The sequence below is a fragment of the Eriocheir sinensis genome, chromosome 15 (genome assembly GCF_024679095.1).
Source record: "Eriocheir sinensis breed Jianghai 21 chromosome 15, ASM2467909v1, whole genome shotgun sequence".
Lineage (NCBI taxonomy): Eukaryota > Metazoa > Arthropoda > Malacostraca > Decapoda > Varunidae > Eriocheir > Eriocheir sinensis.
The window spans coordinates 160,001-167,500 of NC_066523.1; the positions used below are offsets into that span (position 1 = coordinate 160,001).

The 7,500-nt window shown below is 48.0% G+C and overlaps 1 long non-coding RNA gene across 1 annotated transcript in view; it reads right to left on the reverse strand.

Moving 5' to 3' along the window:
- Positions 1-7,500, reverse strand: part of LOC126999057 (uncharacterized) — a 65,707-nt gene that overhangs the window by 770 nt on the left and 57,437 nt on the right. The window contains exons 3-4 of the long non-coding RNA XR_007753117.1: positions 1,097-1,222; positions 1-848 (exon numbers count right to left, since the gene is read on the reverse strand). The exon at positions 1-848 is cut by the window's left edge and continues 770 nt beyond it. This is a non-coding gene — a long non-coding RNA (uncharacterized LOC126999057). The remainder of the gene's footprint in view (positions 849-1,096; positions 1,223-7,500) is intronic.

Below are 7,500 nucleotides of genomic sequence, written 5' to 3' on the forward strand. Positions count from 1 at the left end.
TTCGCTAATTTGTTTGTATTTGTTTTGGTTTTTCGTTTTTTCTTCTATGTTAGTTTTTTTTCCTTTGTGTATCAAATTTTTCCTCTCGCTTTTTTGTTTGTTATATTTATTTTTTCTATCGACACTTTCATTGGAGTTTATCTATCGTCTTTTCATAATTCGTGTATCTGTATTTTACTTTGTTTTTTCTCCTTTGAGTTTTATTGTTTTTTTCTACTGACACATTCACTGTAGTTTATCTAGTAACATATTTATCAACTTTTTCTATAATTCTTTATCTATCGACACATCCACTTCAGTTTATCTAGTAACACCTTTATTACTTTTTTCTCACATTTTCTTCTTTTTCTATATTTTCTTTATCTATAGACACATCCACCTTAGTTTATCTGAGCAACACGTCTCTCATTTATTTTGTGATTTTCTTCGTTTATTTATATTGTTTTTCCATCAACCAATTCACACTTATTTATCCATCAAGACACTTAAGCATCTCTATCTATCTGTCTATCCACTTCAGTTTATCTCAGTAACACGGTCGCTTTTTTCTTTAATTTTCTTCTTTTCTATTTTCATTAATCGACACTTTCACTGGAGTTCAATTTTATCGACAAATTCACTTCAGTTTTGTCTTAGCAACACGTCTCTCACTTTTTTTTTTGTTTATTAATAGTTTTTCTATGAACACATTCACTGTAATTTATCTATCGAATCACTTCAGCATTTATATCGACACATCTACTTCAGTTTATCTCAATAACACCTCGATCGCTGTTTTTACACCTTTTTCTTTTATCTTTACTCTTCCTATCGACACCTTCACTGAACTTTACTTACCGTGACACTCACTAGAAGAAATGTTACTTTATTCAGTTATCTGTGACAATAAAATGATTCAACTGGAATTTCTAATATCAACTAATGAATAATAATCTTTTTGAGACGTCCATTAAAATTTAAAAAAATATAATGTCACAATTTCTGTCAAAACACTAAAGTTTCATTACTTCCAGACTCCTTTAGTAATTAGCGATCAAAGTCCAAGCAACAAGAAACGAAAAATCAGATTCTAAGGAATACTTATAGAAAACTTTACCTGAGACGTCCACGCAAGCAGACTATTTAATCAATTATTTTTTCCAGAGCCATCTCTTCACTGCGGCGGCGTCTCCTGCGGCAGCCTCGCGTCAGGGGATGTCTCAGGGTGGTACATATGGGTCCCCTGCAGAACACAAGACTTTGTTAAGAAGGGACATTTTATCATTATATTTTAAGGTGACGATCATTAGGTGCAAATCAAAGCCTACATTTAAACTATTTTTTTTGTCAATATTCCCTTGATTTCCTGTTTCCTGAGAGTGATCTAAGGCTTTATGGGTTCTCAAGGTGGTTATTTTCATGTAATAGATACACGCAAGAAGTTAAAAATATCATAATAGTGGTTAATTTTTAAGCTACGATCATACGGCGCAAATCAAAGCAAATAAGAAAGTAAATAAGATGTCAAGGAAAAAAAAAACTCGAATTTATACGAAAACTCTTTCAAACATAAGCCATTCATAGTTTCCAGCATCCAATTCTTCGCTCACTCGCCTCACTACTGTTCATAAGGTGGCAGAATAGAGTTTGAGTACCCTCACCACACTAACTTACCGAAAAAAACTCGAATTTATACGAAAGCTCTTTCAAACATAAGCCATTCATAGTTTCCAGCATCCAGATCTTCGCTCACTCGCCTCACTACTGTTCATAAGGTGGCAGATTAGAGTTTGAGTACCCTCACCACACTAACTTACCGAAAAATACTCGAACTAATACGAAAACACTCTCAAAGCACAGGCCATTCATAGTTTGCAGCATCCAATTCTTCGCTCACTCTCCTCACTACTGTTCATAAGGTGGCAGATTACGTTTTAGACTCCTGTATCATCTTTAATTCCGAGCAACACTGAAAAAGTTAAATTAATACGAAAACTCTCAAAACACAGGCCATTCACCGTTTTCAGCATCCATCCTCCCCAGTTCTTCGCTCACTCTCCTCACTGCCGTTCACGAGGTGGCAGATTGGGTCCTGGGCGGCTGTATCACCCTGAATTACGAGCCACTTAGCCTCCCGGGGCCGCGCGCTGCCCAGGTTACTGATGGCGCTAGTGGCTACCCGAGTCCCCATAAGCCAGGGCGTCGGGCTCATCCAGGCTTAGTGGCTAATAATGTTGGGGCGGCTGTGATAACGTCCGTCCGCCGCCTTGCTCTGTGTGTGTATGTATGTGTGTGAGTGTGTGTATGTGTATAGGTCTTTTCTTCTGGTCTCTGTCTCCGTGTGTCTTTCGCCTTGCCTTGCCTAGTTGTTTAGTGAAGAGCGACCTGGTCTTTGAGTCTATATTAATAAACGTTACCATGATTCCTATAATACTATTTCCAAAGGCCACAGAGAAGACTAACAGGGCTTTCATGGGTGACTTTTCCCGTTCAAGGCGTAAAGGCGGTGTAAGAAGAAAGAAGAGGAGGAGGACGAAGACGTGGAAGAGGAGGAAGGAAGGACAGACACGAGAGTATAAAAAAGGAAAAAAAGAAAAGTAATAGTCCCCTGAAATATCAGGTTACCTCAGCGGGCCGGTAATGGACAGTGGGCGTAAATATACTCCATTTGCCGGGCGGATGGACGGAGAGTGAGGGGCGGCGGCGGCGCTGTGGACGGGGCACCTCGCCAGCCGCCTCCTGCACCGCGTTTACGGATCATTATGGCGGTAATAAAGACATAACCGGCCCGCAGATACCGACCCTCGCCTCTTATAAGGTCTAAACTATCTCGCTCTTATATTAAACCAATGAAGACCCGCGTGGATTTTCATGGCAGAGACGCTCCAAGATGTGTGTGTTTTTCAGGGGCTTATCTCTTCTGTTTTTAATGCAAGGCCAAGGGACGGAGGAGAGGACGTGGACGGGGCTTTGTGTAGGAGGGAGCGGTGATGGAGATTATTGTAGGCGTCTTGTCCTAGCGTCCAAGGAAGGGAAAGGACGGGAGCGGGGTGGGGAGTGGACGGGAGAGGATGGTATGGGAAGGGAGGGGATGGGAAGGGATGGGAAGGAATGGGAAGGGAAGGGGAGGGTTGGGAAGGGAAGGGAAGGAATGGGGTGGGATGGGAGGGGAAAGGAAGGTGTTGGATGAGATGAGACGGTAGATGATGGGAGGGGAAGGGATGGAATGGGAAAGGAAGCAAATGCAAGGGAAGGAATGGGAAAGGAAGGGAAGGGAAGGGATGGGAGTGGAAAGGACGGGATGGGATGGGAAATAAAAGTAACGGATGGGAAGGAAAGGGACATAGGTGACATCAGACAACAGAGAGGCACTAGATTTGTGACAGATTTTTGTCTCCTGAAATTTGCCTTGCCGGGCCTCTCCTGACCTACTAAGGGAACACTTGAGGCTCTATCGGGGGCGAGTGAGCATTAAGGAACCTTGTGTATCTCTCTTTAACGGTGGTAAGTATAGTAAGCAAGCCCTCTCAATCCTTTTTACGGACGGAGGCGGTGGTTGGGGAACGACGCTGGGCCTCCTGACCTACTAAGGGAGCACTTGAGGCTCTATCGGGGGTAAGTAAGCAGTAAGGAGCCCTGTGTGCCTCCCTCTGACAATGGTTTTGGGCGATGAAAAGCATGATAACCTCAGCGTTGGACCTCTCCTGACCTACTAAGGGAACACTTGAGGCTCTATTGGAGGTAAGTAAGCAGTAAGGAACCCTGTGTGCCTCCCTCTGACGGTGGATTCGGGCGATGAATGGCGTGATAACCTCAGCGCTGGGCCGGTGATGTGTTTGGCATGGGAGCACTCCGGGGTTTAATAAGGGTGATGGCATTATTGGGGATAAGTGAGCCCCGTGGATTGCCCTCCCAGCAGCGTGGACTGTGGTTTTGGGCGATGGATGGCGTGGTAATTCCTGGCGCGGGGCCGTTGATGTGCCTGGGATGGGGGAACCTCGGGGTGATGGCATTATCGGGGTAAGTGAGCTCCGTGGATTGCCCTCGAAGCCGCGTGGACGGTGGTTTTGGGCGATGGATGGCGTGGTAATTCCTGGCGTGGTTCCTGATATCGGGTTATTGGGGTGTGGGCGGCAGACAATCAGCGGCTGTGGCGGACCAGACGTGCCATCACCGCCTGTTATCAGACCACGGTACTGTCTTCGTCACACTGTTCCTTGAGCTTGTATGCATGGGGCAGGAATCCATTACCCGGGGACTTCTAATTTCTAGGTTGCAACTCCATTACTTTTTGGTTATCTATCTGTTATCAGTTCCACGTATGATATGCCTCAACCTCACCTATTCACTATCTCTGTATCTTACTTCTTATATACCTTCTCTTCCTCCCTTCCATCCTTCAATACTGGCAGGAGCTAAACAGTAACACGAACATCTTCCTTTCTCCTTCTTTTCCTTCCTCCCACTCTTCCTTCCTCACCCTCTCCCCACCAACCCTCTCTACCTCTGTGCCTTCCTTCTTACATACCTTCCCTTCCTCTCTTTCATCCTTCAATCCTAGCATGGGCCAAATGGACAGTAACACAAAAATAGTTCCCTTCCTCTCTCCCTTCCTGCCACCCTCCCTTCCGCACTCCCTCCGCATCATTCCTCTCCCCCGTCCTTCTTCTCCTCTTTCCTTCCTCACTCCACCCCTCCAAACCACCCTCCCTCCCCGCGTGGCCCAAACAGACATCTCCACTAACAGTTACACGCACACTCAGGGCAAATGACAAACGCCACCGTGGCCGCGTCAACCCACCACACGGGGTAAGGCGTAAGGCGAATATTTACGGCGGGACAGAACGTGGTCGTCTCATTTACGTTGGTTGTGAGTGCTTAGTGTGACCGTGTGTCCTGCCCGGCGCCCCTGAGTGAGTGTGTGTCAGGCTCGTAGAGTGAGGAGACGATGAGGGAGGGAGGGAAGGAAGGGAAGGGAAGGAGGGGAGGAAGGTGGGAAGCAGGAAAACAAGAGGAGGAGGAGAAGGAGGATGAGAATGAGGATGAGCAACATTTGGATCAAGGATGGTGCATAAAAAGGTCGGGTCTCTCTCTCTCTCTCTCTCTCTCTCTCTCTCCCATTTAACCACCCACAACCAACCTTAGCTACACACACCTCCTCCTCCTCCTCCTCCTCCTCCTCCTTCTTCTCCCTTCCCTCCCCTCTATTTCTCGTGGCTTTATCCCGCTCACCATCGCTGGCAATCTCAACACGGCCAATTACAATACGCAATGTTAACAAGGCCCACAATAAATATACGACACGCCAGGTAATCAGGCCGAGAAAAATACGAGGCGACGGCGAGGCCCAAGAGAAGGAGGAGGAGGAGGAGGAGGAGGAGATGGTACTTGTTGGGGCGGGACGGGACGGCGGGAGTTGTGGGTTAGCGGGTGATAAGTGACCTGGGTAATATGGCGGGGAGGGGGCCGGCGTCACTCTGGGGGGCCGCCATTGTCAACTACTCCTCCTGCTCCTTCACCTCCCCCTCCCTCCTTCCTCCTCTCTCTCTCTCTCTTATTTGTGTCTCTATTTGCCTTGCGAGAGAGAGAGAGAGAGAGAGAGAGAGAGAGAGAGAGAGAGAGAGAGAGTAGGGGTGGAGGTAGGAAGGATGTGTGTCTGTGCGTGCGTGCGTGCGTGTGTGTGTGTGTGTGTGTGTGTAAAGGTGTGTGTGTTTGGTACCCTTTCCTTCTTCCTTCTTCTCCTTCTCTTCCTCCTCCTCCTCCTCCTCCTCTTCCTTCTTCTCCTCCTCCTCTTCCTTCTCCTCCTCCTCCTCCTCCTCCTCCTCCTTCACATGTTACCTACGGAAGCTTCTGTCAGTTTAATTTCTGGGTGGATTAACGTTTGCGGTAAGGAGGAGGAGGAGGAGGAGGAGGAGGAGGAGGAAGAGGTAATGGTGTGTTTGTTTTTGTTTATGGAATGTTGCTAATGGTCGTATTCCAGTCTCTCTCTCTCTCTCTCTCTCTCTCTCTCTCTCTCTCTCTCTCTCTCTCTCTCTCTCTCTCTCTCTCTCTCTCTCTCTCTCTCTCTCTCTCTCTCTCTTATTTTTTTCTTTTCCATTTCCTTTCATTCTTTTCTTTCTTCCTCATCTTTTTTCTTCTTGTTCATCTTCTTTTTCTTTTTCTTTTTCCTCCTACACCTTCCACCTTCCTCCTCCTCCTCCTCCTCCTCCTCCTCCTCCTCCTCCCACCGCGGCCGTTCCCTCTTCAGCGGGTGTGTTGTCCTTTATGTCGCTTCGGCCTTTTCAGGAGGGAGCGAAAATTTAGTTAAGTCCTTCACCTCCACACACAAAGAGACCCTGCACCACCACCACCACCACCACCACCACAACCACCATCACCACTACCATCACCTTCCTCCTACTCCTCTCTATACGCCTTCCTTGCCACACCCTTCCTCATCTTCTCTCCCCTCCCTTCATCTTCCTTATCTTCCGTCTCCCTCATCACTGCTACCCCATGTCTCTCCCTCCCTCTCTCATCACACCCTCCCCACCCCTCTATACGCCTTCCTCACCTCCCTTTCGTCTCCCTCAACTTCCCTCTCCCTCACCACTGCAACCCTACATCCCTCTCCCCCTCTTTCTCTCATCGAATCCGCCCCTCTCCCTATACACCTCCCTCACCTCCTCCCCTTCTCCCCCCTCGCCGCCTCAGAACCCCTGAAATCAGCGCCTAATAGTGGTGGTCGGCGGGCCATTCATCGCGGCCGTCTATGGCTTGCTGTCCTCTGTCCGCGGCCAATTATTATTCCCCGCATAATACTCTCTGATTACATAGAAATTCTCTCCCTCGGCACACAGAGGAAGCAGTGAAGGAAGGCACCAACGTCACCACTACTACTGCTGCTCATACTGCCAACGCTGCCACTACTACCATCAGGAAGTCCTACGGCGGGTTGGCCTGGCCCACGATGTTATGGGCTCGCTCAGCACGAGTATACGGCGTTGTAGACATCTGTGCAGGACAAAAATCCGGATCTTCAAGCCCCTTGTGCTTCTGTCTATGGCTGTGAGACTTAGACACTGAATAGGGACTTGGAGAGACGGATTGATGCCTTTGGTAATAAGTGTCTACGCAGAATCATTGGATATCGCTGGAATGACTGTGTTCAAACCGGCAACTGTACTCGGTGAGACTGATTCGACATATATTGCCTGCATTGTCCGTCAACGCCAGCTCCGGCTATACGGCACGAGGCACGTTACTCAGAAGCCGACCCTGCTCATCGGGTTGTCTCTGTAAGAGACAATCCTGAGTGGAGGAGGCCAAGAGGACGCCCAAAGAGCTCGTGACTTGAGGAAGTCGATAGATCCTGCCGTGAGGTACTCAGGATGGGAAGGGGGCCTGCATGGACACTCGCCAGGATGGACCCACGGGCTTGACGTCGTAGGGAGGGCGGGGCGACGTGGCCCCCGGTGTATGTCCCTATTTATTGGTCGATTGAGATCAACATTCTCTCTCTCTCTCTCTCTCTCTCTCTCT